The 7,698-nt window shown below is 36.5% G+C and overlaps 1 long non-coding RNA gene across 1 annotated transcript; it reads left to right on the top strand.

Annotated features, from left to right (window-relative positions):
* The first annotated feature begins 4,552 nt into the window (after positions 1 to 4,552).
* Positions 4,553 to 6,795, top strand: LOC103877654. Its single transcript, XR_002517337.2, has 2 exons — positions 4,553 to 5,676; positions 6,635 to 6,795. It is a non-coding gene; the product is annotated as an uncharacterized LOC103877654 (long non-coding RNA).
* The last annotated feature ends 903 nt before the right edge of the window (positions 6,796 to 7,698 follow it).

Genomic DNA, 7,698 nt, shown 5'->3' with positions numbered 1-7,698 from the left:
AGAATTTTAGACCAATATCCCTGATGAACATCGATGCAAAAATCCTCAATAAAATACTGGCAAACTGGATTCAGCAGCACATCAAAAAGCTTATCCACCATGATCAAGTGGGCTTCATGCCTGGGATGCAAGGCTGGTTCAACATTCGCAAATCAATAAACATAATCCAGCATATAAACAAAACCAAAGTCAAGAACCACATGATTATCTCAATAGATGCAGAAAAGGCTTTTGACAAAATTCAACAGCCCTTCATGCTAAAAACGCTCAATAAATTCCGTATTGATGGAACGTATCTCAAAATAATAAGAGCTATTTATGACAAACCCACAGCCAATATCATACTGAATGGGCAAAAACTGGAAGCATTCCTTTTGAAAACTGGCACAAGACAGGGATGCCCTCTCTCATCACTCCTATTCAACATAGTGTTGGAAGTTCTGGCTAGGGCAATCAGGCAAGAGAAAGAAATCAAGGGTATTCAGTTAGGAAAAGAAGAAGTCAAATTGTCCCTCTTTGCAGATGACATGATTGTATATTTAGAAAATCCCATTGTCTCAGCCCAAAATCTCCTTAAGCTGATAAGAAACTTCAGCAAAGTCTCAGGATACAAAATTAATGTGCAAAATTCACAAGCATTCTTATACACCAGTAACAGACAAACAGAGAGCCAAATCATGAATGAATTTCCATTCACAATTGCTTCAAAGATAATAAAATACCTAGGAATCCAACTGACAAGGGATGTAAAGGACCTCTTCAAGGAGAACTATAAGCCACTGCTCAGTGAAATAAAAGAGGACACAAACAAATGGAAGAACATACCATGCTCATGGATAGGAAGAATCAATATCGTGAAAATGGCCATACTGCCCAAGGTTACTTATAGATTCAATGCCATCCCCATCAAGCTACCAACGAGTTTCTTCACAGAATTGGAAAAAACTGCTTTAAAGTTCATATGGAACCAAAAAAGAGCCCGCATCTCCAAGACAATCCTAAGTCAAAAGAACAAAGCTGGAGGCATTACGCTACCTGACTTCAAACTATACTACAAGGCTACAGTAACCAAAACAGCATGGTACTGGTACCAAAACAGAGATATAGACCAATGGAACAGAACAGAGCCCTCAGAAATAATACCACACATCTACAGCCATCTGATCTTTGACAAACCTGAAAGAAACAAGAAATGGGGAAGGATTCCCTATTTAATAAATGGTGCTGGGAAAATTGGCTAGCCATAAGTAGAAAGCTGAAACTGGATCCTTTCCTTACTCCTTATACGAAAATTAATTCAAGATGGATTAGAGACTTAAATGTTAGACCTAATACCATAAAAACCCTAGAGGAAAACCTAGGTAGTACCATTCAGGACATAGGCATGGGCAAAGACTTCATGTCTAAAACACCAAAAGCAACGGCAGCAAAAGCCAAAATTGACAAATGGGATCTCATTAAACTAAAGAGCTTCTGCACAGCAAAAGAAACTACCATCAGAGTGAACAGGCAACCTACAGAATGGGAGAAAATTTTTGCAATCTACTCATCTGACAAAGGGCTAATATCCAGAACCTACAAAGAACTCAAACAAATTTACAAGAAAAAAACAAACAGCCCCATCAAAAAGTGGGCAAAGGATATGAACAGACATTTCTCAAAAGAAGACATTCATACAGCCGACAGACACATGAAAAAATGCTCATCATCACTGGCCATCAGAGAAATGCAAATCAAAACCACAATGAGATACCACCTCACACCAGTTAGAATGGCGATCATTAAAAAGTCAGGAAACAACAGGTGCTGGAGAGGATGTGGAGAAATAGGAACACTTTTACACTGTTGGTGGGATTGTAAACTAGTTCAACCATTATGGAAAACAGTATGGCGATTCCTCAAGGATCTAGAACTAGATGTACCATATGACCCAGCCATCCCATTACTGGGTATATACCCAAAGGATTATAAATCATGCTGCTATAAAGACACATGCACACGTATGTTTATTGTGGCACTATTCACAATAGCAAAGACTTGGAATCAACCCAAATGTCCATCAGTGACAGACTGGATTAAGAAAATATGGCACATATACACCATGGAATACTATGCAGCCATAAAAAAGGATGAGTTTGTGTCCTTTGTAGGGACATGGATGCAGCTGGAAACCATCATTCTTAGCAAACTATCACAAGAACAGAAAACCAAACACCACATGTTCTCACTCATAGGTGGGAACTCAACAATGAGATCACTTGGACTGTTTGGACTCGGGAAGGGGAACATCACACACCGGGGCCTATCATGGGGAGGGGGGAGGGATTGCATTGGGAGTTATACCTGATGTAAATGATGAGTTGATGGGTGCTGACGAGTTGATGGGTGCAGCACAGCAACATGGCACAAGTATACATATGTAACAAACCTGCACGTTATGCACATGTACCCTAGAACTTAAAGTATAATAATAATAAAAAATAAATTAATTAATTAATTAAAAAAATAATAATAATAAAGCTTGCATTTTGAAACACCCCAGTCTAATGCTGGACACATAAGTGGTGCTCAATTCATGTTCATCGAATCAATGGCCAATGAGATAAGCAACTCAGCAAATCAAGGCTCTTGAATGTAGCTGCTAGGAGACTCTGAAAGTGATCAGGAAATTATTTCAAATAAGCTCTACTCCAAGTTGACTAAATACCAGACCCAAAACTTATGGCCAAGGTTTATTTCACATCTTAAATTACGTTTGGCCATGTCCTTCAACCAAGCTTACCAGACCAAACTACACAAAGGTACAGGTATGCATGGAAAGCTCCGGCACCCACAGCATGCCAGGAGCAAGACATGTCCAAAATTTGCTTCTACTCAACAACACTGAAATACTCCTACCATCATCAAATCAATTCATTGTTCCCTTAGAGGAATAGAGACTCCCCCCTACCCCCAAAATTACAGAACATTTTGCCCTTGGATCTCTTCTTCAGGAGCTTCAGGCATCTTCTACTTGAGTTAACAGGGCTGTTTCTGCACTTTCAAGGTGGGCTGACTCCAGGCCCAAGCCTCTTCCGAGGTTCCAGGGTGTTACCATGGTACTCAAGGATGTTGCAGCATTATTTAGAAAGAAAATCACCAAATATCTCAACCAAATGTGACTGATGCAGTAGCTAATAATCTGAAGAAATAATTATCTTACATAAGAGCTCATTAAGAAAAGACATCAAAATGGATATGATAAAATTGAACATCTGTTACTAATAAAACCTCTTAAAAATTAAGAATAGATGGACGTTTTTTCAACTAATTAAAAAATATGACATTTAATCATCAGCCAGCATCATATGAAACAGTGAAATAGTGAAGAACTAGGCACAAAGTAAGGATGTTCATAACCACCATTGTTTATTTTTTGGGGTGTTCTGGCCAATTTGATATAAATAGGATAAAAAAGAAAGAGGCCTAAATATTGTTAAAGAGGAGAAAAAGGCTATTATTAATTGAAGGTAGAAATGCATCTATTGAAAATCCAAAGGAGTAAAACTGAGAAAAATATATGAGAATTAACGAGCTCAGTAAGGTGGCTGATTGTGTAATAAATACATAAAATCAATAGCTTGCTTCTACAGTATTAAAAACAAGTTATAAAATATAATAAAAACTGGGATCCTGATTATAATAGCAGAAAAAGTACAAAATGCCTATAAGCAAACTTAACGATAAAATTGAATGATGTATTTGGAGAAAACTAAAAAATTACAAAATTTTATTGAGAATTGTAAAAGAAAACTTGGGTAGAATTTTGGAATATGTGAAATATGTCAATTCTTTAAAATTTAATTGCTGTATTTAATATATATTTAATTCAATAGTTCAATGTGATATTTTCATAAGTTGAAAAAAATCATTCCTACTTTCACCTGACAGAATAAGCAAGCAAGAACAGCAGTGAGTTAGGAAGGGAATATTAAATTATTAGGTATTAAAATTCAGAAAACTTCAGAAATTGAAAGTGTGATATTTGTGCAAGAATAAATCAGGTACTCTTGCTATGAGCCACCATGGCATTCTTCCTATATTTTCTTCAAAGCTATTAGAAATACTATAATTACGTAATTATTGATTTGTTATTTGTTTAATAAGTCTGCTATCATCCTCCACTGTATCCAAACACTTAAACCAGTATCTGGCATGTGTAGGCACTGAATATTTACTAACTGAGTGAGTGGATAAATAGAAGAAAGCAAAGAAACATATTCTACTACATATAAGAATCTAGTATTTGTCAAGGGGAAAGAGAATATCTGTAATAAATGAATTTAGGTTCTATGGTTAGAAAATCAAGAGATAAATTAGTTTATTCTCATTCCACATACTAAATTCCATACCTTCCATACAGTAGACTGAATTCTTGATGGAATAAAAAGTTAAATATTAACAAATGCAAGCTATAGAAAAAAATAGTGGATATTCACTAACCCTCCAAGCTTAGAATAGAGGGAAAAGATAATATAAATATAATATAAACTTCAAAAACTTTTCTAGGTCCAACAAGCCTGCACACAAACATAAACAAATGCCCCATATTTAAAAATCTCTAAATTGAGGAAAAGATGGCAAAAATAGTAGAACACAATGTATGTCAAGATCCTTAAAAAATATTTGCATCCTCTGATATAATAAAGTACCTGTATCATCTGGACCAAAGGGAAGGGATCTTGGAACAATAAAGTTCTGGGTTTAATTATTGCTTAGCTTTGCATCTTAAAGCAAATTAATGTCTGAGTTTCAGTTTCCTCATCTACAAGATGGGGATATTATTATTTACCTTGAAAAGTTGTGAGTAGGGATAATGCAAGTTAAATTCCTATAGTAAATGCTCAAAAAGTGATCATTATCATTAGCTATATTACTATTTTGTATCTAAAACTCCATTTTAGAACAGAGCTAACTATGAGATTAGCTTTATGCAAAAAGAGTTGACATGAATTATTTTATAGCAAGAAATACCCTAAATGTTCTCCTAAGGGGAACAGCTACGTAAATTAAGATTCATCTTCTCACTGGAATATCATCCAGCCATAAAAATGAATGTTTATGAGGGTTATGTAACATCATGGGAAAATGCTTATGGCTCTTTAGTGGGAAAAAGCTGAGTAAGAAACTGCATTTGTAGTAGGTTTACAATGCTGTAAAATATATATGTATACATAAATAAAAGCCTGGAAGGAAACATAATAAAATGTTAACAATGACTGTGTTTGTGAAGACTATGGATGGTTTATTTCTAATAGTATTTTCTGCATTTCCAGTTAAAAGACTGAGTACAGCATATTTTTTGAAATAAAAATATATACATTGAGAGAAGGAAAAACAAAGACACTAAAAAAAATTGCTTTGGTAATCTGGATATTATTTAAAGAGTCAGTCTTGAGCAGTATGACTGAGGCTCAATATGACACCTCTCACCATCTGAAACATTCTGAAAAGAGAGAAAAAATCTCTTAAGTTCTAAAACTGAAGACTTGTAAGTGACTTCATACATCATTAGAATCTCTGAGAATTCAGATGGGAATTTGAATTCCTGGGGAATTCAGAAGGATTGGAAGCACTGGTCAGTAGGAGCCTATTTTCTAGGAGCCAAATTCAAGAAAATTGATTGGCATCTTTAAGGTGTGCTTGGGGAGGGACAAGCTTCCAGGATTCATAAAGAGTAACTCAATAGTGCTGTCTGCATTGCAATTCTGTCTTTTCCCTGCTTCCTTTTTCTCACCTTCTTCCCACCCCTCTCTCTATCATCCTCCACCCCTACATAGTCTAGGGGAGAATGTAAAATAGTACAGAATTTCCAGAGGGCAGCTCAGCAATATACATTTTTACCCTTTAATTTTTAAATTTTAATTTATGTATTTATAGTTATTGTACAGATGGGGTCTCACTATGTTGCCCAGGCTGGTCTTGAACCCCTGGACTCAAGAGATCTTCCCAAAGTGTTGAGATCATAGGTGTGATCCATTGTGCCCAGCCCTACATCCTTTAATAATTTCACTGTTATCAATCAATCCCAGTGAAATAAACAGAGAGGTGTAGGGGAAAAGGCATAAAAAAAGATACTGTTCATCAAGCTGTTTATCATAGCAGAAAGCAAAACACAAGATAAGGGCCAACATTGCTGGGGGAGCATTGGTTAAATAAATTAATGTTTATATATTTGATGAACCAGTGTGTAACCATTAAAATGGTTTTTATATTATTTTATATGTTAAATGGGAAATGCAGTAAACTAAATTCCAGATACAATAGGACTCCAATTAAGTAAAAGAAAAACACACAAAATCCCTATAGATGTGTACCTATGTGAGTATAAGTTGACCAGAAGGAATACCCCAGAAAGTTAACAATAGTTCTGTCTAGGTGGCTTCATGATGAGAGGTTATTAATTTCTTTATATTTTTTACATGTTTTCAAAAATTATTCTTACAGTAAGATACATTATTTTCACATGCACCAAAAAGGTATTATCTAACAAAGAAACAAATACAGCAATTATTGTGGAAATGGAAGAATATTTGTTTCTAAGATGATTTATATTCTAAGGAGAAAACCGTTGTCCATCTCCTTGTCTTTTCAGTCCTTTCTGCACCTGGATATCCTCAGCATTAACAGTAACACCATCAACTCACTCACTGGACTTCATGAATGTGTGGTGGAGCCTCCTGAGGATTTAACTTTCAATACCCTGACTTACTGATGAGACTTGTAAATCAACAATAAAACTGGAAGGCCCCCTAACCATCTGCATTAGTCCGTTCCTGAGCTGCTATAAAGAACTACCTGAGACTGGGTAATTTATAAAGAAAAGAGGTTTAATTGACTCACGGTTCTGAGAGGTGTACAGGCCTCTGCTTCTGGGGTGGCCTCAGGAAACTTACAATCATAGTGGAAGGTGAAGGGGAAGCAAGCATGTCTTACATGGCAGGAGCAGGAGACGGAAGGTGGGGGAGGTGCCACACATTTTTAAACAACCAGATTTCATGAGAACTCTATCATGAGACAGCACTTGGGAGATGGTGCTAAGCCATTAGAAACCACCCACATGAGCCAATCACCTCCCACCAGGCCCCACTTCCAACACTGGGGATTACAATTCAACTTGAGATTTGGATGGGGACTCAGAGTCAAACCATATTACCATCTGAATGGACCCTTCCTCTCGGCCAAGAGCAGTCCAGAATTAATCTGAAAAAGTAGTTCAGGCTGGATGAAGAGGGGATTGGGCATGACGACTCATTCCTCTGCAGCATTAACATCAATACGGACCTTAAGTCTGATAAGAAACATTTACAATCTATTGTCTCTGAAGCTTGCTACTTGGAGGCTTTATCTGCATGATAAAACCTTGGTCTCCATAACTCCAGACATTCCTTTTGACTGATGATAACTTTCTACTGATAATAACTCTTTCAACCAATTGCCAATCAGAAAATGTTTAAATCTACCAATGATCTGGAAGTCCCACTCCTCGAGTTGTGTTGCCCTTCCAGACCAAACCAGTGTAAATCTTTCATGTATTGGTTGATGTATTATGTCTCCCTAAAATGTATAAAAGCAATCTGTACCCCAATCACCTTGGACACATGTCATCAGGACGTCCTGAGGCTGTGCCATGGGTGTGTCCTTAACCTTGGCAAAATA

The sequence above is a fragment of the Papio anubis genome, chromosome 1 (assembly GCF_008728515.1).
Source record: "Papio anubis isolate 15944 chromosome 1, Panubis1.0, whole genome shotgun sequence".
NCBI lineage: Eukaryota > Metazoa > Chordata > Mammalia > Primates > Cercopithecidae > Papio > Papio anubis.
The sequence above is the reverse complement of the archived record's forward strand: the minus strand, read 5'-3'. Positions and strand labels throughout refer to the sequence as shown.